Here is a 24,684-nt window from a genome sequence, read left to right as displayed (position 1 = left end):
TCATCTACAACTTGAGACTTTTTTTTTGTGAGCCAATTGGCATTTCAATCACGCATCAATCTGGCACGTTTTTATGATGCAGATCACAGGCAGCAGGCAACAGGCAACAACGAGAAATACAACATCATGTTTCGAGTATGACGAACTGAACTGGACACAGCACGCGGCATTCACATTGGTTGCTGCTGCAGCTGCTCCAGCGTTCTCATTCTCATTCGCAATTCCTGATTTTGAGATGCCTGCTTTATGAAAATTAAATTTTTATTGGTCGGTTATGTTTTCGTTACATTTCGTGGATTGTTATAAATTTCATTGATAATTGCCATATATTGATGGCATGATTATGTGCATGATTGTCTGATTGTCTCTCTGTCTGTCTGCTGTTGCACAGTTGTGTTGCTTTTGCTACGTGCGTGGCATATGCACTGCGAAAATATTTATTTTCATTTTTTTTTCAGTCTGTTTCTCCGCCTGTGTTTGCTTGCTGCAAATTGTTTTCAACGAAAATTGTTGCACGCTTTGTGTTACACGCACACACATATACATATATTTTCAATTGAAATCTTTTATATGGGTCACAAAGAGCTGCTCTGATTGTACAATATCGAAGCATGTGAACAAATGCAATTTTCCACGGCATTACGATGCTGAGTGAAACTGATGATAAATTCACATTATAAATTGAATACCAATTTCAAAATTATACGAAAATGTACAGACAATAAATTATTATTCGAAGCATTTAAACCAAAAAACAAAATGAGCAGACAATAAATTATTATTCGAAGCACTCAAATTAAACTTAATGTGGGGCTAATACTTCTAGTAAATATAATTCTTTTAATTTATTATTAATACCGTATTGAGCTAGCAGTCAACTTTAAATGAGTTGTTACTGCCATAAATCAATTGCACATTAAATAAATTCGAAAGGAAGCTAACAAAAATATGGAAGCCTGCAATTAAATTTATCTTCACGAAAATATGTCAATATATGGCAATAATTGTGGCTTATTATTTTTAATTTTTAGTTTTTCATTGAAGAGTTTATTGAGATTTCGTGACGAATGGCTTCAATTTAGTTTTGGCCATGATTGTTGACCGCATACTTTAGGCCAGATCTTTCGACATCTCACTCATAAATTAACTCGAAAGTTGCAAACTGTCAGCGATTTGTGTCAGTCGCAAGTAACTATCTTATGCCTTTTTAACCAGTTGTGTGCTTTAGCCTTAGAAAGTCGCTGCCCAAAATGGGCTAATACCGGTGCGGCTCAAAACGCTGGCAAAGACAAACAACCGCTCAATATGCAAATCTTGGATGCTGCGCCGCTGCCACTGCAACTAAAGAAACAAAAACCAGACATGCTATATGTGTGTGTTCTTATCGGCATGCGACTGGCTATCAAAAATAATTGACAACTAAATGCGCATTGAAAATGTCGTGTGGCGTGAAAAAGTGGCATTTAATGTGCCGGCAGTTGTCGTTGTTGTCGTTGCTGCTGCTCGTTTGACAAAATCGTTTGCCTCTGATAAGATACGACAAATGTCATTGACTTGTGAGGCCCACAGCGTGCGCTTCTGTGTGTGTGTGTGTGTGTGTGTGTGTTTGTTTTTACGAGTTTTTAAAGTGCAGCGTGGGTTTGCACACACACATGTAGAAACTGCCCTCTGCTGCTTCAACTTCTTCTCCTGTTTTCTTGTTTCGTTTTTGGTCATGAGAGCGTGCGCCCACGCCAAGTGCTTCAAGTTCGTTGCCAGAGTCTTTTGTTTTTCTCTGTTTTTTTTTTTTTTTTTTTGCTGCCCTGTTGTCCCAACTGCCCTGACTACAATTGCGTCGCACTTCGTTTTGGCCATGATTCATTGACCAGAGCAAGAGAGCAGACAGACGCTCTGCTACTGAGTCTGAGCTCAGTTAAGTTGCGTTGCGTTCAGTCGAGTTGAGTCGAGTTGGGTTGAGTTGAGTTGAGCGACTGGCACGACCACCGCAATTACATCCGGTAATTTAATGTAATTTTATATTTCATTTCAATCACATGCGATATCTACCTGGCAACTTTCAACTCTACAAACACAGAAAATACAACTACGTCTACTCGAATCAACTCAACTCGTTAGCAACTCAAACTGTACCAACGTCAATTCGAATGGGAGAGAGATCTGTGTTTGGACCACCATCTTGACTTTCAATATCATTTGATTATGAATGTCGCCCCTCAATTTCAATTTCAGTTTTCAGTTTAATCAAAGCGCGGCTGCTTTGATATCACAGCACAAAATGATTGATGACTTAATTTGAAGCTGCAAGTTGCCAACAAATTTGTCAATGCGCCGCACTGAGCAAGATCGTCGAGCAATCTCATAGACAATGCCTAGGCTTTGTCTATTGGAAGATTCTACAGTTTTTTTTCTCTTTTTGTGGATGCTGAGCCTGTTCTTTTTGATTAATTGTCGAAAGACGTCCAAACAATGGCCAGAATAGTTTCGTTTTTGGAATTTTGTTTTGTGTTTAACAAAATGTGGCTTTTTCTTTTTCTCCCCGAATATTTCATTAATTAGAATTTTTGTTTGCAAGACCATTAAACAGGCCACAGCGAAATAGCCCTAAGATTAATAAGCGGCAATTAACAAAAATCAAACAGCCGAATGGAAACCACAACTAATAACAAAAAAACTGTTAGAAAGAGGCGTTGCTCAATGGTTTAAAAACGCATTTGTAGACCCCCAAAAAAAGAGGTAAAAAAAAACATAATATACCGCTGCCTTCCTTTCGCTCTGTGTCTCTTTTCCTTTTAGCTTAATTATGCATCGTCGTCGTCGTCGTCTCTGAACCGACATTCAATTTCGCTTTGCTTTTATTTGATAAATTAGTCGCGGCAGGCGGTAAAGGTCAGCGAGGGGTCGCTTTAGGCAGGGTCAACTGTGCCTCTGCGTGTGCGTGTTCAAGTCAAGTTTTTTGTCAAACTCTTGGCATTGGCATTTGCTTTGACTAAACATCAATCTGACTGCCCCTTGACTGTCTGTCTGTCTGTCTTGACTGTCTTCTACTTGCCTAGTTGTCTCATGTATCAGGTATCAGCAGCAGCATCAGCTTACCCAACAGGAAGCGTCTCGCGGCCATTTCGCAAGTCCACATTCACATCGTGATTGACATGTTCAAGTTGTCTGCAAGAGAACACTGAAAGAGAGAGAGAGAGATACATAACATAAGTATCAATGAAAGGCGTTGTAACTAGCAAGGCCGCGAGGGCTGCCAGAAGATAAATTAAATATACTTTACTCATTCATTAATAAATATTTTTTTTCTTGTTTGAATTTACTTAATTATTCTTAACACTTGACTTCATCTTAAAACACATTATTGTAACTTCTTAAAGTTTTCTTATTGAACTTTTCTTTAAATGTGTTTTACACGATTTACGTCACTTGTTTTTAATGGGATTTATTTCGAAAACATTTTTAATTAATACCGAAATATTTTAAATGAATTTAAATAATTTTAATTTATATTTTAAAGGCTTTTTAAAATAGTATTTTAATTATTTACCAAGATTTTCGAATATACATTTAAAAATACTTGTATTGCAACTATTCTTTTACACATTTTGCAACGATTTGTGTAACTTATTTTACAAGCAATTTGCATTGAAAAGGAAATTCAGAATTACTTTAAAGGCTCTCAACAGCTTTTTTGTAAACATTTGTTGAATAATTTAAGTCTTGAACTCTTTTAAATATACATAGTTTTCTTTGCTACTTGAATGTAGCTTTTATTCTCTTAATATCGTTTATACTTTTTTTGTGGCAAGTTGCAACAGATTAATCTGTGGCATAGCATCTGCAATCCTCAGCCACATGCTCACTTAAATTATGCACACATCAGTTCTGCTTCGACAGCCCCCAACTTGGGAGCTCTATTGTAAGACTTCCCTTGGCATTATCTAGGCGCTTGCTCGTTGGCCATCTGCCATCGGCTAATGCCGCTGCTCTACATAATAGAGCCAACATTAAAGGCAGGAAACTAAAGCGAGAGCAGGCGAAGCAACAACAAAATAGTAAAGACTGTAGTTGCAAGCAAGACTTGGGGAGACTGAAGACTGAAGGCTGAAGGCTGAAGGCCGAAGACTAAAGACTGGGAACTGCTGTTGACTGGGAACTCTACTCTGTAAGGCTGGCCTGTTGTAAGTTATGTGGTCAGCAGAGAGCAACAGGCAACAGGCTGGGGCTGGGCCACAAAAAACAACGCGCTAAGAGGCAGGCGCGACAACTGAAAGCGATCTCGTAGGGTGGCTTTGGTCGATGCATTTGACAATTGGCCTGGTTAGTCGACTGTTGGCTGCTTTGTTGGCTGGTTTGTATTGAGTTGAGTTGAGTTGAGTTGAGCTGAGCTGTGGAATGCTGTTTGCAGTTAACCAGCAGCTGCAAAACAACACTAGGCAGTTACTTGGAACTTGCCACATGCCACAATTAAATGCCAGGCATTGCTGCATTTCATCTAGCTGTCAAGTGGACAGCGTGCAAACTGCGAACTGCAACTGCAACTGAAAACTGCGACTTTAACTGCCACAGTGAAGCTTTAGTTAGGTGTCATCACATGTCGCTAGAGGCGCCGCTTTAAGTCATTCAAGAAATTAATATAAAGAGATGCAAGGCAGCGCGAGTCGAGAATGATAAACTGACAGCCTTATGACAGCATTACGCAAATTGCCAAGCCAGACGCTAAGCAGACGCAACGAGTGTCGGGCGTCGAGCTCAAGTGAGAATCCCAAGAGAGAATCAACAACACAGAGACAAGCGACAGCCAACGATTGGCTTAATAAAATGATATATTAAATGCGATTAAAACGCGGCAAAAGGCGACGAAGACAACACGACAACAACGACAACGACAGCGCTGTGGATGCTGCAATAAATATATTGGAACAGCAGCAGCGGCAGCTACTGTTGCAACTGTGGCACGTTGCAGTTTGGTTCTTGGGCGCGGATAACGAAAAGGAAAACAACAACAGCAACAACAAGAAGATGAACAGAAAACCTGCATGGCAACTTGAGAGTTTACGTTGCGCGGCACGCTGATAAAAATGTTCATTAATTTAATGCGTTGAGCATAATTAAATGCGTGTTGGTCTTGGGTGCCCCATAATGACATTAAATATGTTTAAACATGCATAAATAAATACGCCAAGTGGGCACACAACAACGCTTGCCACTTGCCACTTGCCACTGCACAACTTGTGGCAGCTGTGCAGGTAGCACAGAGAACAGAACAGAACAGAGCTTACTGCTTGGCCTGATGTTTTAATCAGGCTGCCTGACCCAGACGCTTGTTGCAACAACTAGTTAAATTAATGACGCAACATGCGGCAGCAGAAAGAGACAGAGAGAGAGAAAGAGTCAGTGAGAGAGGAAAAGATTTACGACAATCGCCGCTTCAATTGAGACTTTGTTTTCCTCTCTTTTTTTGTCGACCACGCGATAAATTGTAAAGTTAATCGCTTGTCAAAGTTTTCGCGGGCACATTTATCTCTCTGCAGCTCGAAGCTGGCCAAGAGCACAGGAGCCGAACAGATTCCCAACTGCTGATAAGTAATAGATGCGGATTTATGACCAAACTCAAATGATCATAGACCAACTAAGAAAAAAAGAGCGCAACTTTTAGCTTCTCTCAGATGCGAAATGATAGATGACGAGGCCATAAACTGTTTTGGAAAAGTGTATATAGTTTATAGTTTATGATCACTTGGGGCTTATCATTTGCCTCAATTGATAATATGCCATAAAAAAGTTGGGTACCTACGAGCCAAAATCTAAAATCAGGTTTTTCACCTGCAGCTTTACAACTTGAACTCAAGGCTAAAACTCCATGAAACAAATCTCCTTTCTAAGCGCTTAATGTGTGCTGGAGAACCTTCTCTCACTTTTAATTCAGCTTTGTCCAAGCATTTTTATATATATGTTTTTTGTTATGACACACCTTTCACTAATACAAGCACAAATATTAATACTCTAATTTGTGTTGACTTCATAACTATAAGATGTTGATCTCCCAAGCTTTGTTTGTTATTTCTGCTCTGAAAAGTGGCGTTCTTGGGTGTATGCACAAATCTTTATAATTATAGTATGTAAGATTCCTGAAAATTTGGTTTCAAGCACATACAAATTGTAAAAGTTATTCAAGTATCACTTTTGATAGCAAAAAACCTATACTGCAATCGGATCTTAGTTCCTTTGCCTGACAGTCTGGTATATTTTGTACTCTATGGTATATTAAAAATGTATTACTTTATTAATATACCATATATAGCTATAATTGTGGTATATTTGTCTGTCCAATTATTCGTATTTCATAAGCAGTGTGTGAAGAAATACAACAGCTACTGTCAAATGAAAACGATGACATATAGCCCACAAAATGTTTCTGACAATGAAACGAAATCTATTAACCTGACTCACACTTTAAACAAACACAAACACACACACACACTCACACTTGCACTTACACACACTTTTACACCTTAAGCATGTAGGTGTGGGTGTGCGATAGGTAAAGGTATTTTGATAAGGCCACTTGTGCAATGAAATTCACTTGGAACACTTATCAATATTATGCTTTCGGTCTAGTCACAAAACGAGTAATGACTTCTGTTGCTGTTGTTGTTGTTGTTTGAAATACTTGTGTTGTTATTGTTGTTGCTGTTGCTGACAGCAGACAGCAGACAACAATTGTGCATTTCATGAATTGGAATCGGCAAGTAGTTGTTGCTGTTGTTGTTATTGTCCATTGTTTGTTCGGTTGGTCGGTATGGAAAATGTCATTCAAGTCGCAGCCAGTTGACAAATTGTCAACTGATATGGCAAATGTTGTGTGTAGCTTGGAAGCTCACAAGCACACATAGAGTTAAAGTGCCTTTGGCTAATGTGTAAACATGTGTAGATTTATGTGTCGGCTACCACACTCTGTTTGTGCCTTCCTCTTGCCTCCTTCCTCCTCCTCATACCGGCTCATGCCACACAAAGTTTCTTTGCATATGCATTAGGCAAATCCGGCGCTCAGCTTGTATTTTAGCTCTTGTTTCCCTGTGGTTTTTTTATGTATTTTTATTGTTTATCTGTCTATCTGTCTGTCCGTCTGCTGTTGGCAAAGTCTCAAGTTCAGTTCACACGCTTTCACTGATTGTGCGACGCTGTCAATTTGAATTTAACGATTCGGCTTGCTACGTTCGCTTGATAGATAACGCCTCACACACACACACACACACACAACCACAACAATAAAGAAAAACTGTACCACATGCATAATTAACAAGTTCAACACACTCGCACACTCACGCACAACTCACGCAGCAAGCTAGTCTCATATAAGGTTTCAGCTTGAGGAGCTCTGGGAGCGTGTGCGCTTCTCATGAAAACGTTGTTTGTCGGCATGCCCCAACAAATTGCTGCTAATGAGCTGCACCAATGTTGCACCTCGTGTCTCTCTTTCTCTCTCTATATCCCTATCTCTTTCTCTCTTAATTAAAACCATAAACAGCATAAAAGTCGCTTGCGCTTACCTGCCACAAAACTTCGCTCCATTTGTCGCAAATGCAGCACAAAAAGGACTCCGGGGAAATGTCAAATGCCGCCAGCCTCTATTTTTGCCCCCATTGATGTTGCGTTGTTGCGCTGCAAGCAAATAATAAAACTTTACTTTAATACAATTCACACTTTAAAAAGTTAATTAACTCTATCTTATGTTCTAGTTAAGTGCCAAGTAATTGCATAAGTTATTGCCTTTTAAGCATTTTTTTTTATTAAACTGTTTTTTCAGAACAAAATATCTGTTTAATCTCTTCAAATCGTAAATGTTAAATATGTGATTTATAGCCTGCAAATATCTATTGTTTCCTGTCAGTTATTAGGCAATAAAATTTTACTAATTTTCCCAGAAAGTTTCGATTACGAACATTAAAAGAGCTTATCAAAGATATTGAAGCTTTTTGCTTTCTTCTAATTAATATTATTTAGCACAATAATTGCAATTTGAGCTGCTTTTATCGAGAACGTTTTTTGTTGAAATTAAACAAAAATAAAACTTGTTTTTGCGCAGTTTGCTATTAAATTTAGCACAACCAATTTTTCCAATCAAATTTTTGCGGCCAGCTTATCAGTAGAAAAAAACCGAAACCAAACAAAAAATCAAATAAAAAACGTAGAAATAATTGTAGACAGAAATTCATTTGGTATGGCACAGAGCGAGGCCATAAATGTCATTCCCAGGCAAAATGGCAAATGCTCTCTCGTTGTTGCCACACGCCTTTTTGGCCAGTCAGCGTGGGCTTGTCAACAACAACAGCAACAACAGCAACAACAACAACAACAACAACAACAGCAAGCGGCAACAACGAGTCGACAACAAACAGCCGTAAATCAGCGGAAGGTGCTGCCCTCTCTTCCCCCTCTTTTCTTGTGTCGTAAAACATTGAAAATTATGATTTAACGCAAATTTTGTAATTAATCTTGACAAATAAAGCGGCCCGGGGAGCTGCGTGTAAGGACACCCCCGCCTCAAGCTTCATCTTCATCTACGGCTTGCATGCAGAAGTTAAGTTTTAATGCCCTGCCAGACTTTGTTGTATTTATCTTCATCCTGCACACACACACGCATACACACTCAGTTTTTACATGCATAAATCTTGGCGGCACTTTCAGCCAGTTCTGCTGCAGCCAGCTTGGCGTGGCATTTCCCCCTGTCTGCCTGTCCGTCTGTCCGTCTGACTGCTTGCAACATCATCATCATTATCCTTCATTATTATTTATGAAGTTTTCTTTGGGTTCTCTCTTCACAACCGGTTTCGACAGTGGAAGCCTTTCAAGTATTTCATAATTGTGCCAAGTTATGCACAAATGCACATTTCGTTGATGTTTTCGGCTGCTGCCTTATTTAGTAAATTATTGCGTTTTAAATGATCCGAGAGAGTCCGAAAGACAGAGAAAGAGAGAGCGTGAGAGAGAGAGATAGAGCGCGCTAACGGAAGAATGAGACTTTTTGGTGACCTTTATGAGGCGCTGCTGCTGCTGTTGCTGTTGTCCGGATCTTAATTATATGTTGGCAGCTCACGACGCTGATGAACAGTAGCAATTATTTGCCAGGCCAGCACTCAACACTCATCATTCAAACACACACACACACAGACACACGCGCGCACACACAGCGATCGAGAGAGCGCGTTGATGATATATAGTCATATTACGTATACGCCACGTATGGCGCGAGTGGCCTGCCTTAACTAATTGCCAAGAGAGTCAAAGCCAAAAGACCGCATTCGAACTCGAAGTCAGAGTCGCAGTCGCAGTCGCAGTCGAGTCGCGAGTAACTTGAAGCTGTCATTAACTTGGCAGCCTGGCGACGTCTGAGTGCCAATGCAATGTGCCAGGCTAAAACGCGCTCCGAACATCATAATCTCCCTCTTGAGCTCGAACTCATTGTATGTATGTGTATGTAGTTGTGTGCAGCTTTGTATCTTATTTTGTGCTGTGTAAGCAACGCTGATGAAGCTCAAGCTGTTGTATCTCTCTCTCGGTTTCTAATCTGATTTAAAAGATTTTCCATTCCCTCTTCTTCTACATATTTTTCGGACTGATTTGTTTGCTTACTCGATGCGTCAGAAGTGCTACAATTGAATATCGCTTCCCGATTTTTTTTTTGTTTTCTGTTTTTTGTTTTGTGGCCCGTCAGCAAAGCAAATAAAAGTAACAAATATATGTGTATATGATAATAGCAACAACAAAACTCAAGAAAAGAGAGCGAGAAAAACGTGACTGTTATGAAAAAGTCGTGTATGTAATTTTATTTTACTTTTTTTTTTTTTTTTTGGTTGTTGTTTGTGTTTTTGTGGTTATCTGCGTGTGTCGAGTAGTTGACAGTAACGGAGGAGGAGCAACAAAAACAACACTAACAGCAACAACAACAACAATGCAAGTCACACAAACAATGCGCGCAATTTTGAATGCGTTGGCAAAGCCTTAAATGACAATGTGAAACGATTCGTTCTATTGTCTGGCCCTCTACTAATTTGTGTGTGTATGTGTGTGTGTATCTGTTGGTTATTAACAACACACTCACACACACTTACATTATATTTCTGTGAACAACTATAATAGATAGTTATTAACAATAGCAATGGCTGTCTATCGCATTCAAGTTCTCTCACTTAACTCGGCTCAGCTCATAAATTGTATTATGTGTGTTTCATAAGCTGCTGGCCCTAAAAACCTGTCTTCAATAGATCTTCTATAGATCAATATCTGCCTAAGCTGTGTTGCGCTTATCTCTGCTAGTGCTGCCTTTCGAAAATACAGAAGAATACAGAAAAACCAGACTTTTTTTATCATAGGCCAGCTAATGGTCAAATGGATCTCAACAAAACACAAGTTTATACTCAGCCGAAGCTGGTTTTCGATTTTCACAGTCAGCACATAAGTTATGATGATATCAGATTTACTATCAGCATTTAATCTATCGACACTGATCTACATCTTAATTTGCGCAAACTAATTAAAGCGCCTACGAATTTGCATAGCTTTGAGATACTATTTTTTAGCTTAGAGTCTAAATGTTACATAACTTAAAGATACATTTTTATCTAGCTACCGCTTTGCTGTTTATATTATGCATTTAGCTGAATTTGAACTTGTGAAATAATTTTCTTAATGCTTAAAGATACATTTTCATCAGCTACCGATGTTTAAAATATGCATTTCAGTTTAGGCACAACATTAATATACGTTCTTATCAGCTGATTTGATGCTTGAAATATGCAGTATAGTAGATGAATTTGGAACTTTAAGATGCTTATTTTTTCAGATAGGGGTTAGATCATAAGATACTTTTCTTTCTAACTGCTGTTTTGTTTATAAAAAAAATGTATTTAGCTGTATTTGAATTAAAATACTTTCTTTTCCTCTTCTTACTCATAATTTAAATAGAAATACTTTCTGTAGTGAAGCGTAGTTCATCTTGCTTGCTAAATGTTCTGCCTAAAGTAACTTTTCAACTTTCATTTGCTAAATATCGATTGCAGGATTATCTACATTGTCTCAAGTAGGGAAAGTCTTGTTTAATTATATTTTTCTGATCGAGTCTCTTGAAAGCAGCACAACTCCGCTATTAAGTTGGTCTCTTGTCTGTGCTTCGTGCCGGGTTATTTGATGTTAAAGCCCCCTCCGCCATTACAGAAAAAAAAGTGCCGCCCATGTACATACATATTTAGACGGCAGCAAAATCCGCATCCTAGCTCGTTGCCTGCAGCGCGTGGGTGGGTGCAGCAAGAGGCTGCGATCGAAGTATTTTCGCCAGAGTTTGTTGCAATTTTTGAGTGGAGTTTTTTTTTTTTGTTTTTAAGGCACGGCTAGAGCCTGTTTTCTTTTGGACTGGCTGCTGTCTAGCTGTCTGCTTGGGTCGTTCGTAATCAAAAGCGCTCAAAATATTCGACGCTTAATCAATTAACTAACATAATTTCGTGCAAAAGTAATTAACTACTCCTGTTGAGATAGTCGACCGACAAATGTTTGCTGTCAGTAGCGTTTAGTGTCATTCATTTTCGCCGTCCAAGCGGCGCCCACTTTACTCAGAGCAAACTCGTTTTGTTTTTGTTTTTTCTGTATTTTTTTGGCCATCCTTTGCGAGTTACATGAGTTTTAATTTTTGTAGCGCCTTAATGGGACTTTTGGGGGCGGACAGTTGCCTAGGAGAAGACATCGAACGAAAGAAGAAGAAGGATTCTTCCGCGATGCGAAATCAAAAATCAATACATAATTCTTTTGACATGCCAATCGCACATTTGTGGCATGCAACGAAGCCAACAACGACAACATGTTTGCGCGACTCATTCAGATAAAAATGCAATGCAGAAGAGCTGAGGAGCTCAGCTTGGAAGCTGGTGAACGTTGCAGGAACAAAACGACGACAAGCAGACAACAGACAACAGTTGCAACTGTTCGAGCTGCACCTTAAAACGAGCAGAAGAAGAAAAAAAATACAGACAGTGCCCAGAGTCGAGAGTCGAGACTTGGCGAGAAGCGAACGTATGGAGTAGAGACACAGAAAAAAAAGTGAAATCTGCTAGAATTGATCTGGGGAGTCGACGTTGTCGTGGTCGTGGCTTCAAACTGGTTCTCTAGAGGAAGTAAGAGTCAGAGTCGCAGTCTGAATCTGAGTTTGAGTCGGAGTCTGAGTCTGAGTCGCTGGTCAGAGTCTTTGCGGTTGCTGCTGCTACGACCTCAGCTCAGTTTGGAGCAAGCAGCAGCGCCTTTCATTCGCTGTCAGCATCAATTGAAGCAGCCGGCCTCCCCCTCTCTGTTCTGCTGCTTCCTCACCCTCTCTCTCTCTCTCTCTCCCAGTCTGTGTCCACTCTTAGCTGCAGCTGGACAAACCCAAAAGCGCAAAAGATATATGAGCAGTGCGATGTTGTGACTACTGCCTGCTGTGCACCTGTGTGACGATGGACGCTGAACGTTGGCGATGAAGCTGAAGCTGAAGATGAAGATGGAGTCTTCTTCGTCTTCATCGTGGCTGACTCTGACTTTGACTTTGTGATTTTGAGTTGGACAACAACAGCAACATCAAAGCTGCAGCTAAACTTGTAGCTGTAACTGTAGCTCAGAGCTAAGCTGCCTGCCCTGATGGGCTTTTAAATGATGCCATTTGTTGCCATGTTGCGTGTGTTGCTCTTGCGACCGGTAGCAATAACCCTTCCTTTTCGTTTTTCTTTTTTGACCAATTGTTGGGCTATTTGCAATGCTACCAATCCAGTTAGTTCATCCCATTTGGGCCCAGCGGCGATCATTAACGCCCCAAACGCAGATCGCCGCCGTCGCAGCGGCGCTTTGAACAAAATCTTTTTTACAATTTCTGCCGAAAAAAATGTGACAACAACATCAACAACGAAAAAGGTCAGCGCTACCGTCAGCATTAAAAAAAAGAAAATAAAATGTAAAAAGCAAACAAAACATAGGTACACATATAGTAAATACAACAAAAACACACACACACATTCACAAAAAAAGCAAATAAAAATAAATAAAACATAAAATGAGCGAGTGAGATTGTCTGGCCCCTGGCTGACTCCGACTCCGGCTCTTACTCTGACTTTAACTCTGGAGCTAGGGTCTGAGACCATTCCAGGAAACGCAGCAACTTTTTCAGAAGTGCTCGACATGCCGGAAAATAAAAACCAAAAAAAAAAACCACAACTACAACGAAGCCAACTAACAAGACACTTGGACTCCGAACTACACTTGCTCTGCTGAAAAGTCAAGCTAATATAAAGTTTTTACACGAAGCGCATAAAAAAAAACAATTTAAACTAAAGAGTTTGCCAAAGGGTTAATTTGATGCTGATGTATAATTGTACTGACAAAAGTAGTATTGAAATTAATATAATTTTAAAAATATATAAAGATCTTTACAGTTGATAATGCTCTGAATAGTCAAGTTCTCTTTTGCTGTAATGGAATTCAACAATCTCATTCAACTAGTCAATGAAATTTGAAACCCTTCGGTGAAAATCCATACTCAACATTTCCATTTTATTATATGCCAAAACATTAGGCATTCTAATGGAAGCTTAAGTGCTTTGCCATTCGTTTTCGGAGTTCATTATCCTTTAAATTTTCACGGCTCGTTAGAGTTAAGTAGTTGTGCTCGTCTCGTGTTGCAGTTAGTTGTAATTCAGCTCATTGTCATGGTTAAGTGTTGTGTGTGATCCGTGCACGAAGCAGGCAGAGAAACACTTTTGCAAGCTGTTGACGTTTGCAAGTGTGTAATAAAGGAACTTTCAAGCTCAAGCTTGTAGTTGAAGTTGAAGATGAGACTTTCAACTATTGCGACTGCTGCTGCTGTTGAAGCTGTTGAAGCTGCTGCATGACCCGCTGGCAATTATTACAGGTTGAAGCTGATGCTCAACTGGTGGCAGATTCACACGACTCTGAGCCTGGCTAAGTGTTGCGACTTTGACGGCAATTAGACAGGCGCGCAACTGCCACCAACAGCGGCAGAGTCAGAGTCAGAGTTGGTGTTGGAATCAGAGTCAAAGTCAGTATGAGAGTCAACGGTAGAAGCAGAGCTCTGTGGCCTCTTGGGGGTCAACAGACCTGATGGATTGTCGGCAGACACACACACTTTGCGCTCTCTCGGCGCTGTCTCTCGCTTGTCTCTCACTTGTCTCTCACTTGTGCCTCACTCGGCTGCACCGTGGATGGTGGCCACATCACTTGGCCTCAACACACAAATCACGCACTTTTATTTGCCAGGGATTTAGTCAGAGCAGATTGCTGTAGATCGGAGTAAAGCAGCGGCCTTTTAAGGCTGCCTTGGCATGAGTTTGCAAATTGTTGCTGCTTTCAGTTTCCTGCTGCTGCTGCGACGGCTGCTGCAACTTTATGGCCACAGCAAGAGCTGTATGTGTGTGGATAGCTCTGGGTCATTTTAGGAGTCGGTCGGAGTCCAAGGCAAATGCTTGCAACTTGAAACCTGCAGGAGCCAGCTTCAGCTGCAGCTTCAGCTTCAGCTTTGTGCAGGAGGTGTCCCAAACAGCAATGAGATTTTGCTTTTCTTATTTCTTTTTTCCTTCCTTTTATTTTTTTTTTTTTTGGTTTTAGTGCTTGCTTCTCGTACATTTTGTGCTGTACTGAGCCAAGTAAAAAAAAAGAAACCAGTTACTGACTCCAACAACTGCTGCAACTGCGACTGCTCCTGTGGCATGCTGTAATTGATATTGCAACTGTATGTGTTCACGTATGAATGTGTGTGTTTCTGTGTGTATCTGTGTGTGCCATGTTGCTGAGCTGATCGGAGCTGAGCTGTGGTGGAGTTCAAGTTTCAGGCTCACACGTGTTGCTAATGAGACATAACTCAAACACACAACAACATTGGTACATCAAAATCAACACGCACACACACACACATACACTCAGACAATCGCACAACTGATAACCTAATAAAGTCATAGCAATTAAGCCCTGACTACAACTACACAAACAACGAGTGTGGCGAGCAACAACTTTACTCTTCGAGTACAACTTGTTTGCCAAATCCAAAAAGTTGCCTAAAATGATGTCACTTGCCGCGACTTGGCTCGCAATTATAGCCAAAAATAAAAAGAGAAAAAAAACACACACACAACAACAACAACAACAACAAAATATCAGTGCCGAGAACTGTCCAACTGTCGATTCAGCAGCCTTTTATTATACAATTTTTCGTCGTCTTCTTCTGCTTCGCTTAGTATTTTTTTGTTTTTTTCATTCCTCATTTTAAGTTTATCTTTTATTTTTCTTTTGTCTGTAATATTATTATTATTTTTTAGGCCTGTTTGCCTTTTGTGTGGGCTACAAAATAATTCATTTTTTTAATTTTGTGTATCCCATCTCTCACTCGCTTTTTTGAAAAATCATTATTTTAATCGTTTATTGACTTGTTTAAAGCGCCGCTAAATGCTTTTTTTCCTCTCCCCACCTGTCTCTCTCTCTCTCTCTCTCTCTTAGCTACAAATTATTGAAAATGATGGCGCAAAAAAGAAAGACACGTATTTGTTTCTTTCTTTTCATTGTTAACTATTATGGATAGCGTTCAGCTTGAAGCTTATAATTTTCAGCTAGCTCTAAATATAGTTCACATGAAGCTGGGGATTTTTTAGAAGCTTGAAAAGTCGAAGACCCATTCGGAGCTATTTTTAACGGAAAGGGTTTTTTCGAGGAAAATTAGATGGGGAGAATTTCAGAAAGAAATTTGTGATAAATATAGTAAAAGAAATACTATAAAACATAAAATAAACTGGCAAAAGATTTAAAAAACTTGTATCTTTGTGATATTATGAATTTAATATGAATTTTCACAAATTTAGAAAATTCATATTTCTGATATGTCCGGTTCTCAAACTTTAAAACTTTTTAAAAATTATTTTGAACTATAATGAAATCATTCTCTTTGGCATTTTAAAAGTTTCGCCATATTTAGTTTAAGTACTTGAAATTGGACGAATAGTCGGCTTAATTTACAAGTTTTATGTTTGCATTTAAAAGTGAATCTGTTCGAGAAACTACAACTACAAAATATATATGTATGTAGCTGCGGGTTAAAAGGGTCTCTTTGTTCATTAACATTTGAACATTAGCAGGTAAATCTTTGATCTCTACACGAATAACTTATATCTAACATAATTTGAGGCAAAAGATCTATTAGTTGACGCTGATTAATGATGCATGGCAAAATGGTAATAAAACCAAGACCAAAAAGAGCAACGTATATAAGGAGAACACAATACATAATATCGTTATTTTGTACATAATAAAATATTGAACTCACCTGCCCTTTTGGAGGCCAAGGACACAACGGTCAGCAGTTACTTTTGTTGCTGCTGTTGTTGTTACTTTTGTTGCTGCTCATGTTGCGGCTGCTGTTGCTGCTGATGCTGCTGTTGTAGTTGTTGTTGTTGTCGCTGTTGATTTTTATTATGGGCTCTAACTTTTTGAGAGTCTCTTCTGTCTGGCGTCTGACGTTTATGAGGTGTTTTATGCCAGTCGCTGAGCCCATGTGTATGTGTGTGTGTTTGCAGTGCTCTCCTCTATTTGATAGCTTAGACCTTTCAACTGTTGCTGGTGAACAAGTTGCTGTTGCTGTTGCTTCTCCCAATTCGATAGGGTCTCTCAACGCTAATTTTTTGTTCTGCTTGAGTCTTCTTTTCAACGCTGCGATGCTCCGCTGTGTTGTCCTCGCTCCCTTCTCGACTCCTCTCGCCTTCTCGTTGTGGAGCACAAAATTTGCAAGTGCTTACTAATAGAACGTTTTGTGTTGTGTTAATGAATTCGAGAGTTTTATTGACACTGTGCGCTGTGCGCTGTGCTTTTGCCGTTCTCCGTTTTCGCCGTTGACGTTGCTCATTTCTCGTTGTTTTTTTAATATATAGTTTTCTTTTTTTTTTCGTTTTATTGTTGTTTGTTGAGTTCTTATTGTTGTTGTTGTTGTTGTTGTTTTTTGCGCCACGTTTCTGTGCATGTCTATTTCTATTTTGCTATTGTATTATCAGTTTATCTAACACTTTTGCTTGTTGTTGTGTGTGTGTGTGTTGTGTGTGATATCTCTGGCTCGCTCGCAGCTGGCGCTATTGCCGCTCGACTGCTGTCTGCTGACTGTTGACTGTTGACTGTGTGACTGTTGCTGGGGACGAACGACGAACTGCGCGCGCCGCTCGCTGACGGTGCACTGATCGGATCGACACAAACGTGGCCAACACGACAGGTAACCACCACCAAAAGCGACGTACACAAAAAAATTCGAACGCGCCACCAACAACAGCAACAACTATCGCTGGCCTCAAGCGTCGAACTGAGTCACACACTGGCTAACAAAACTCTGGAGTTCTAAGCGTACGTTTAGGTTTATTTTTTTTGTATCTTTTTGCTTTGTGCTACGCGACTCGCTCGCTTGCGTTCCAATTTGCGACTTGTCTGGGCTCGTCTCTGGTACGGGGTTTTTGTAACCTCGCCGAGCTGCCTCGACGGGCTGCCGCTCGACGTCGACGTCGAGTTCGTCGTCGTCGTTCTCCACAGCTCCTATGCTTGTCTCGCTTGCACATGGCGCGCTCAGTGAAGCGTATTAGCACAGGTGTAATTACCTGTTCGCTGTAGGCTCTATAGCTATCTTGCTCTTGCGCTGCCGCTTGCTCTCGCTCTCCGTGTGTAACCCATTCTCTCGCTCTCGCTCTCTCTGTCGCTCTCTGTTGCTCTCCGTCGCCGCAAATGATCATTAGCCGTGGAGTCGCTCTGCTTCTGACTCCAGTTTCGTTGGCTAAATTGTCGCCATGTGCGCTCAACTCTTGCCCTCCCTGCTGTGTGTGCCCCCAAAAAAGAAAAAAAACCTGAGACACAATATTGCTTAAGCAACAGTGCTTCCGACTTTTCACCAGAATTTTAAAGCTTCACACACACACACACAGCAGCGAATTCGCCTCACTGTTTGACCTGTTCCATGTGAACTTTGCTGGCGAATGGTCAGAGGAATGGACAGACGGATGGGGTCGGACTTCCGCTAGCAGACACCGATTGACAATTGCTTACATTGGCCCAGCTATAATTTCAATATCGTTTAAAAGCAATCTTCTTAACTGCCTAACTGCGGACTTATTATAAACACCGGAACTAGCTACGCATCTCATCGAATCGCATCGAAGAATGTTCTTTTCTAGTATCCCAACGGCAATCGGATGTTTGCCACGCGTCAAGCACCTACCTCTAGGTACCTTCATTCTTCTCCCTTTGTATAGTCTAATTGCTCATTATGATCGATCATCATCATCCTCTGATCAGGACTGGCAATGGATGCTATCCAGCTACCTTTCAATGACCGCAACTTCCGTCTTTTTTTTTAGCTTTTGCCAGCTGCATTCATGTGGAACTTTAGCAGCTACTGTTACTTAGATTGTCTATTGCTGTTTTGCTGTTGCTATTTTTCTGGGTGCTCTATGTTTTGCTTTGATTTCATTGCAAAATCATTCGCCATATTGCTGTTTTTTTTTTCTGCGCTATTTTGTTGCTGGTGTTGGGGCTTTGCAACGTCTGCTTAACGGAAGCAACCGTTAGACGATCTGTTCCCGGTGACCGGTGACTAAATGCAATTAGTTGCAGCAACAAACTGCAGCTGTTACCGCTGTGGCTGCCACATTTTGCTGTTGCAGCTTTCCATTTGACTAAGCAGCCAACAAACAACAACCGCTGAGGAGCTGTAAATGATCCCGGCTAAATATTTACCTTCCTCTGTCCACCAGGCTTCTATCATCCCATAATTCCCCAAAAAGTATAACACCACATTTAGCTTACATCCTTAATATCTTTGGCTTTACTCCATTACTAATCTATTTATTGGCTTTTCACTCCCCTTAATTTATCAATGCTCCCAAATCAATTCTCATTGCCAATTTGCTTTCCTCTCTTTGAACTCTGCTTCATTGTTTTAATAGTAATTCTTGCAATTTTTCGCAAATAATTTGCTATTAAAGCGAGCTAAATCAATTTGATATTTATACGCAAAACTAATTCAAAACGCTTTTCAATTATGTTGAGCATATTTTTGTTCTAATTATTATTAATCTGCTTTAGAACTTAATAAAATTTAATAAAAGATTTTTAAGATTTTCTTATTGGTAATTCATAAGGACTTTCATTTCTGTTTTCTAGATAAAGTTACGTTGCGTAATAAGAATAGTTTTTTAAATTTATAATTTATACCTCAAACTCATAATCATTGCCCACTATAACTTCAGAACAAAATAGATCCAAGTAAAGTTTATTTTAAAATAAAATAAATAAAAATAAATCTCAATTATTCTTTAACAACAGAAAATTGTAATAAACAAATGTATACACATTTTTGCAAGACTAGACAAGTTAAGAAAATAAACTTTATAAAAATAAATAAATAAAAAAAATTCGAATTAGAATTGCGGACTATAAAAGAATATGTTTTCTAAATTTTAAGATTTACTCATGAATGTTAATACCTCTGTGTTCGTTTAGTTTAGTTAAATAGGTGTATCATTAGCTAGTTCAGTGTGAGTGTATTCAAAAGGTATTTGGATTATGAGTGATGAGCGTGCAAGTATTCGTTGAGATATTTTTAGAATTTTAGTAACTACACATGACTATAATGCGACTAATCTATTGTTGTTTCAACAGTCAGCGAACATATAAACAGTTCGTTAGGCGCATTGCAATTTGGTTGTGGGATGTAAACAAGAGAGTATAAGACTAAAAGTTACTGTGTAATAAATATTCCCGAGAATGTAGATTTTTATTTTATTAAGTCTGACATTCGTCAAATTTATTTTTATGTAAATCGATTTTTATTTAATTTTTGTTTGTACTGAAGTTTTTATAAGCTAAAATTTGTATTACATTTATAGGGTAAAACAAGCATAACGTTAAAAAAATGGGCTAGTTCTACTTTGCTACAATTCTACGTTTTGTCAATTTTATATTTCATTTCTGTTTCGAAGTTTTTTCGATAATACTTATGTTTAACAAATATGACTGAATTTACAGGGTATAACTAGTTTTTTGGCTAGCTGTTCATCTTGTGTTCGATAAATACTTTTTTAGTATTTACTATATAAAATGACATAATGTTCTACTTTTACTACAAATTTACTTTGTTTGTATTTCACATTTCATGTCAGTTTAAGAGTTGTTGCAAACTTACTTATATAATACAAATATGGGTAAATTTGCAGGGTATAACTGGCTTTTTGGCTAGATGTTCATCTTGTGTTCGATAAATACTTTTTTAGTATTTGCTATATAAAATGTCATAATGTTATACTTTTGGTACAAATTTAATTCTTTGAAATTTCACATTTTTTGTTCGTTTTAGAGTTGTTGCAAACTTACTTATACGAGTAAAAAACAAATATGGGTGAATTTACAGGGTATAACTGGCTTTTTGGCTAGCTGTTCGTCATATGTCAGATAGATACGTTAACAGTATTTGCTATATAAAATGCCATAATGCCCGTGTATTCGAAACTCATGCGTTTTTATTTTATTTTATTTTGTTTTATTTTTTACATTGTCATCGAACCGTGACGGCGCGTTGTTATTGTGCGATCTGTCGGTTGTGCGATGGTGTGTGTGGTGTGTGTGTGTGAGTGATGTACCTGTGTGTGGCTCAGAGTCTAACCCCCGGTTTGATGATCTAAGTGTAGAACATGCGATAATGTTTATGGCCCTCTCACTGTGGCTGCTTTATAGGGGTGCACAGCCGTTCACTATCTCTGAGCCTGCATGACAGACGACAGACAACACAACACACAACGAAAAACAAAAAAAAACCCAAAATAAAATTATAGAAAAAAGTAGTTAAAATGTGCAATGGAATAAGCCAGAAATGGGCGCTACTGTGCGCCGGATCTATAGCTATGATCGAGAGAGAAGGGATAATTAATTATGCCGTGGGTGCTGCTGTTGTTGTTGTTGTTACTGTTGCTGCTGCTGTTGTTGTTGCTATTGCTGGTGACATTTTGCAGCTTGTCTTGATAAGGAAATGACGCGGCATTAAATAGCGATCTATAGAGTAACTCGAATTCGAATCAACTCCAACAACGGAAGCAAAAAAGTACTTTCTGTCATCTCAGCAGTTAATGCTCCAATTTCGTATACACAGACACATGATATATATGTATTATAGAGGTATAAAAGTCTCTAGCAGTATGTTTCTAAGCATGACTCAGTCAGCTCCCCTAACCCCTCTCCACTATCCACAACTTTCGCCCCCTCTCCTCACTTGGAGCTGCTTCCCCTTGACATTTCGTTTCGACAAATTGTGCAATTGCTTCGACTCTTTTCTGTTTCTGTTGTTTTGGCTTTTGTGTTATTGTTTTCGTTGCATTAGTTTGCAATTATTGGCCAAATGCAATTGCAAATTGCATTTTGGGAAAGCTGCAACAATTTCGGGTGAAAGTTGCAACATGTGTGTGTGCAGCAGCAACAACAGCAACAACAGCGGCAACAGCTGGCGTCAATCCTCAAAGCCTCTGCAGTTAGTTTTAGTTAGTTTTCTGTCTGCTTCTCCTCGTTTCGAGACAGTTCTAACTAACGAGCTTTCACCAAAACAGGAAAAAATCATTTTCAAGAACTTCCCGTAGAACTTCAAACTTCAAACGAACTAACGGATGTTTAGTCGAAAAGCAAAAACAGGCCCAAATCTGTTGTGCTTTGGGCCAAAAAGGGGGCCAGGCGGGTCAAAAGCAATTGACCGCACAGCAGGAACAGCAGCAGCAGAGAAAAAGGGCTTCAGCTTAATGTAAAGTTGGCACGGCAACAACTACAAAACACTAGTAGCCTGCTACCAGAAACAATAACAATAACAATGATAAAAAAAAATATAATAATAATAATAATAATACTATAATAATCATAACAACAACAATAAGCCAAACATGTATGACCATTTTGACCACATTTAAGTGAAGTCATCAAAAAACAGAATTCTGTGAAACTTTTGCCGCTGCCCGACATAAAACCCAACCAAAAAAAACACTGTAAAAAACAAAAAGTAAAAAAGAAAACAGAAAGAGGATTTCTTAATTACTAGGGGCCAGTCGAGCGGCCAGCAAAAATACGAAATAAAAAAAGCGGTGCGTTTAGGGTCAGTTTCTTGTAGTATTGGCCTCATCATAATTACAGGGCAGTTCTTTGCTCCATAAGCCGGGGCCAATGTGATATGTCGCGCTCTATTGCCAGAGCTCACTGTCTCCGACTCCGACTCGGACTTCGACTTTGACTCCTCCTCCTCCTCCCCTTCTCCTTCCCTCTCTGAGGCAGCTCCTGTTATGAGCCGACAATTATTTTACGAGCTAACTGAAACTCTAACAACAACAAGTACAACTCACGACAATTCTGTGATCCCAAAATGGGTTCTTTTCTTTTACTATTTATTTTTCTTTTTTTTTCTTTTTTTTTGGTATTTTTATACTGTCAAATTCTAGTTATGCCGCCGTTTGCCACTGTCTAACGTTACGGCTGGCTGCCTCAACAGATCTGTGATAGCGAAATAAACTTTTTAAATGCTGCGCATGTGCGACAACAACAACAACGAAAATAACATTAACAGCAACAACCACAAAACGACTACCACAAATGTCACCCAAAACAATATAATTTTTCTCTGTTTGTGTGTCTCTTTTTTTTTGAGAGAAAAGCGTTTAATTTTTGTGGCTGAAATTGTTACGATTTTCCAGCATTTAGCCCGAAGTTGCAAGCTGCAAACCTGCAGCTTGAAGGCGTTCTCTGTTCCGCCCTCTCGATGCTTTCATGCCACATTGCCGCAGTCAACGGAGCAGAAAATAAAAAAAAAAACCTAAAATGAAGGAGAAATATATCTAAAGCATGTGCAACAGGTCCACCACATATAGTGAACTACTTATGTATGGCGACTTCTTCGAAGATCCGCAGAGTGCCGCAGATCGTCAGGTTGTGGCAGGTTCGTTAGGTTGCCCTAGGTTTTTTGCCTCTCGGTCCCTCGATGACTATGATAATAATTTAGACTCTTATCGCTCAAACATGCAATATGGCTGAACGGCTGGCTGCCTCAACAAACCTCAAAGCTGACTGTTCACTGCTGCTGCCTCCTCATTGTGGCAACGACTCGGCAAATATTTTCCGCTTCTGCTGCTGGAAATGGAAAATTGTGAAAAATTATGTGCTAAACACGCAGCTTGCAAATGGCTTGGCAAGTGGTACAGTTACCGCAAAGCTTTAGCTGCGCATTCTTAACTAATACTTTCCACACTGCGCTACAGAAATTATGGCTGTTTATGGAGCTTACTATCGATAGCAGGCAAGCACGCTACTATCGATATCATAGACAGATTACAGATAGTAAGCATGGAAGATATTGCTGTCAAAATAGAATTTAAAGATACCTGATTTATATTATCAGCAATACATTTAATTTTAAAATTTATATCAATATTTTCTACTTATTTATATACGAAAGGGTTAGATATACATACATTATTAAAAAATTATGAATAATAAACCAATCATTAAAAGTTACTCAATAGAAGCAGCATTGAATTTGACACAGAATGCAAATAGTTAATAAAATTACGAACTGTCAAATTTTGTAAAATATTTAAGCGTTTTTAGGAGTAAGCAAAGCTATTAATTATAGTTACACAAAGCTATTGATTATTTAGAATTTCTGTCATAATCTTATTGATTATCAAAACGAAAAGTATGCAAAGTTACATTCAAATTGCTATAATTACAAACCACTACTTCATCGATCGTTTAGGGTTTGCTATATTATTACTAGACCTCGAATTTTGCACATTATAATATTTTTATTTTCTTAAAACATGAGTTGAAAAAAAAATATATTTTTAAACGAACACAAACATTATTATTTGATGATATTATTGTTCTCAATCAAAAGTATTTTCCCAAGGCTTTCTAAATGAACATAACTAAAAATATATAATTCTTAAAGATTCTCATTATTTTTAAAGTTCATTCAGACATTTTGGTAATTTTGGTAATATTGAAGTAACATTTTTTTGCATCTTCCTCATCTAAAATTATTTTCTTATTTTTCTCTTTTTTTAAGTATTACCATTTCATGGGTTTCACATTAAAAAAAAATCATTAAAGATTATCACTTGGCATTAAAAATCAATTAAAGATTTTGAAAATTCTTTTCTTAAATTTGAAACATGCAGCTTAGTGTCTACCTAGCGTTAGATGGCGCCAGTTTAGCGTTTCAATTAAAGTGCAATAACAACTCTATTATCATGCAATAAGCCAATATCAATAAACGTCATCGATTTGCCAGCTGCTCGAGCTGAGTATCTGCCAGATACAGATTCGAAGCCGAAGTCGAAGTCGTACTATGTGCAAGATGACGTGAGATATGAAACGCTCTAAAAACAATAAAAGCAGAAATCAATTTTCCACTAAAGTGCAGCGGCAAGTTGCAAGTTGGACAAGTGCCAGGTTGCAGGTTGCCGTTGCAATGATGCGTGAACGTGTTGAGGTTGAAGTTGTTGTAGTCGTCGTCGTTGTTGTGGTTGTTGTTGTCGTTAGTTAGCTACCGATTGTTGTTCGGATTGTGTGGCAGGCTAACACCTTAAATGGTAGCCAGGCCACTTGCTGACA

General features: G+C 39.0%; 1 long non-coding RNA gene across 1 annotated transcript; it reads right to left on the bottom strand.

The window, feature by feature from the left end:
- Positions 1 to 1,762: 1,762 nt before the first annotated feature.
- LOC117565944 (uncharacterized) lies at positions 1,763 to 17,467 on the bottom strand. The gene is made up of 3 exons (XR_004571950.2): positions 16,343 to 17,467; positions 7,551 to 7,662; positions 1,763 to 3,175 (listed from the first exon to the last, which is right to left on the bottom strand). It is a non-coding gene; the product is annotated as an uncharacterized LOC117565944 (long non-coding RNA).
- Positions 17,468 to 24,684: the final 7,217 nt, after the last annotated feature.

The sequence above is a fragment of the Drosophila albomicans genome, chromosome 2L, assembly GCF_009650485.2.
Source record: "Drosophila albomicans strain 15112-1751.03 chromosome 2L, ASM965048v2, whole genome shotgun sequence".
NCBI lineage: Eukaryota > Metazoa > Arthropoda > Insecta > Diptera > Drosophilidae > Drosophila > Drosophila albomicans.
This window is presented reverse-complemented; position numbering and strand designations above follow the sequence as displayed.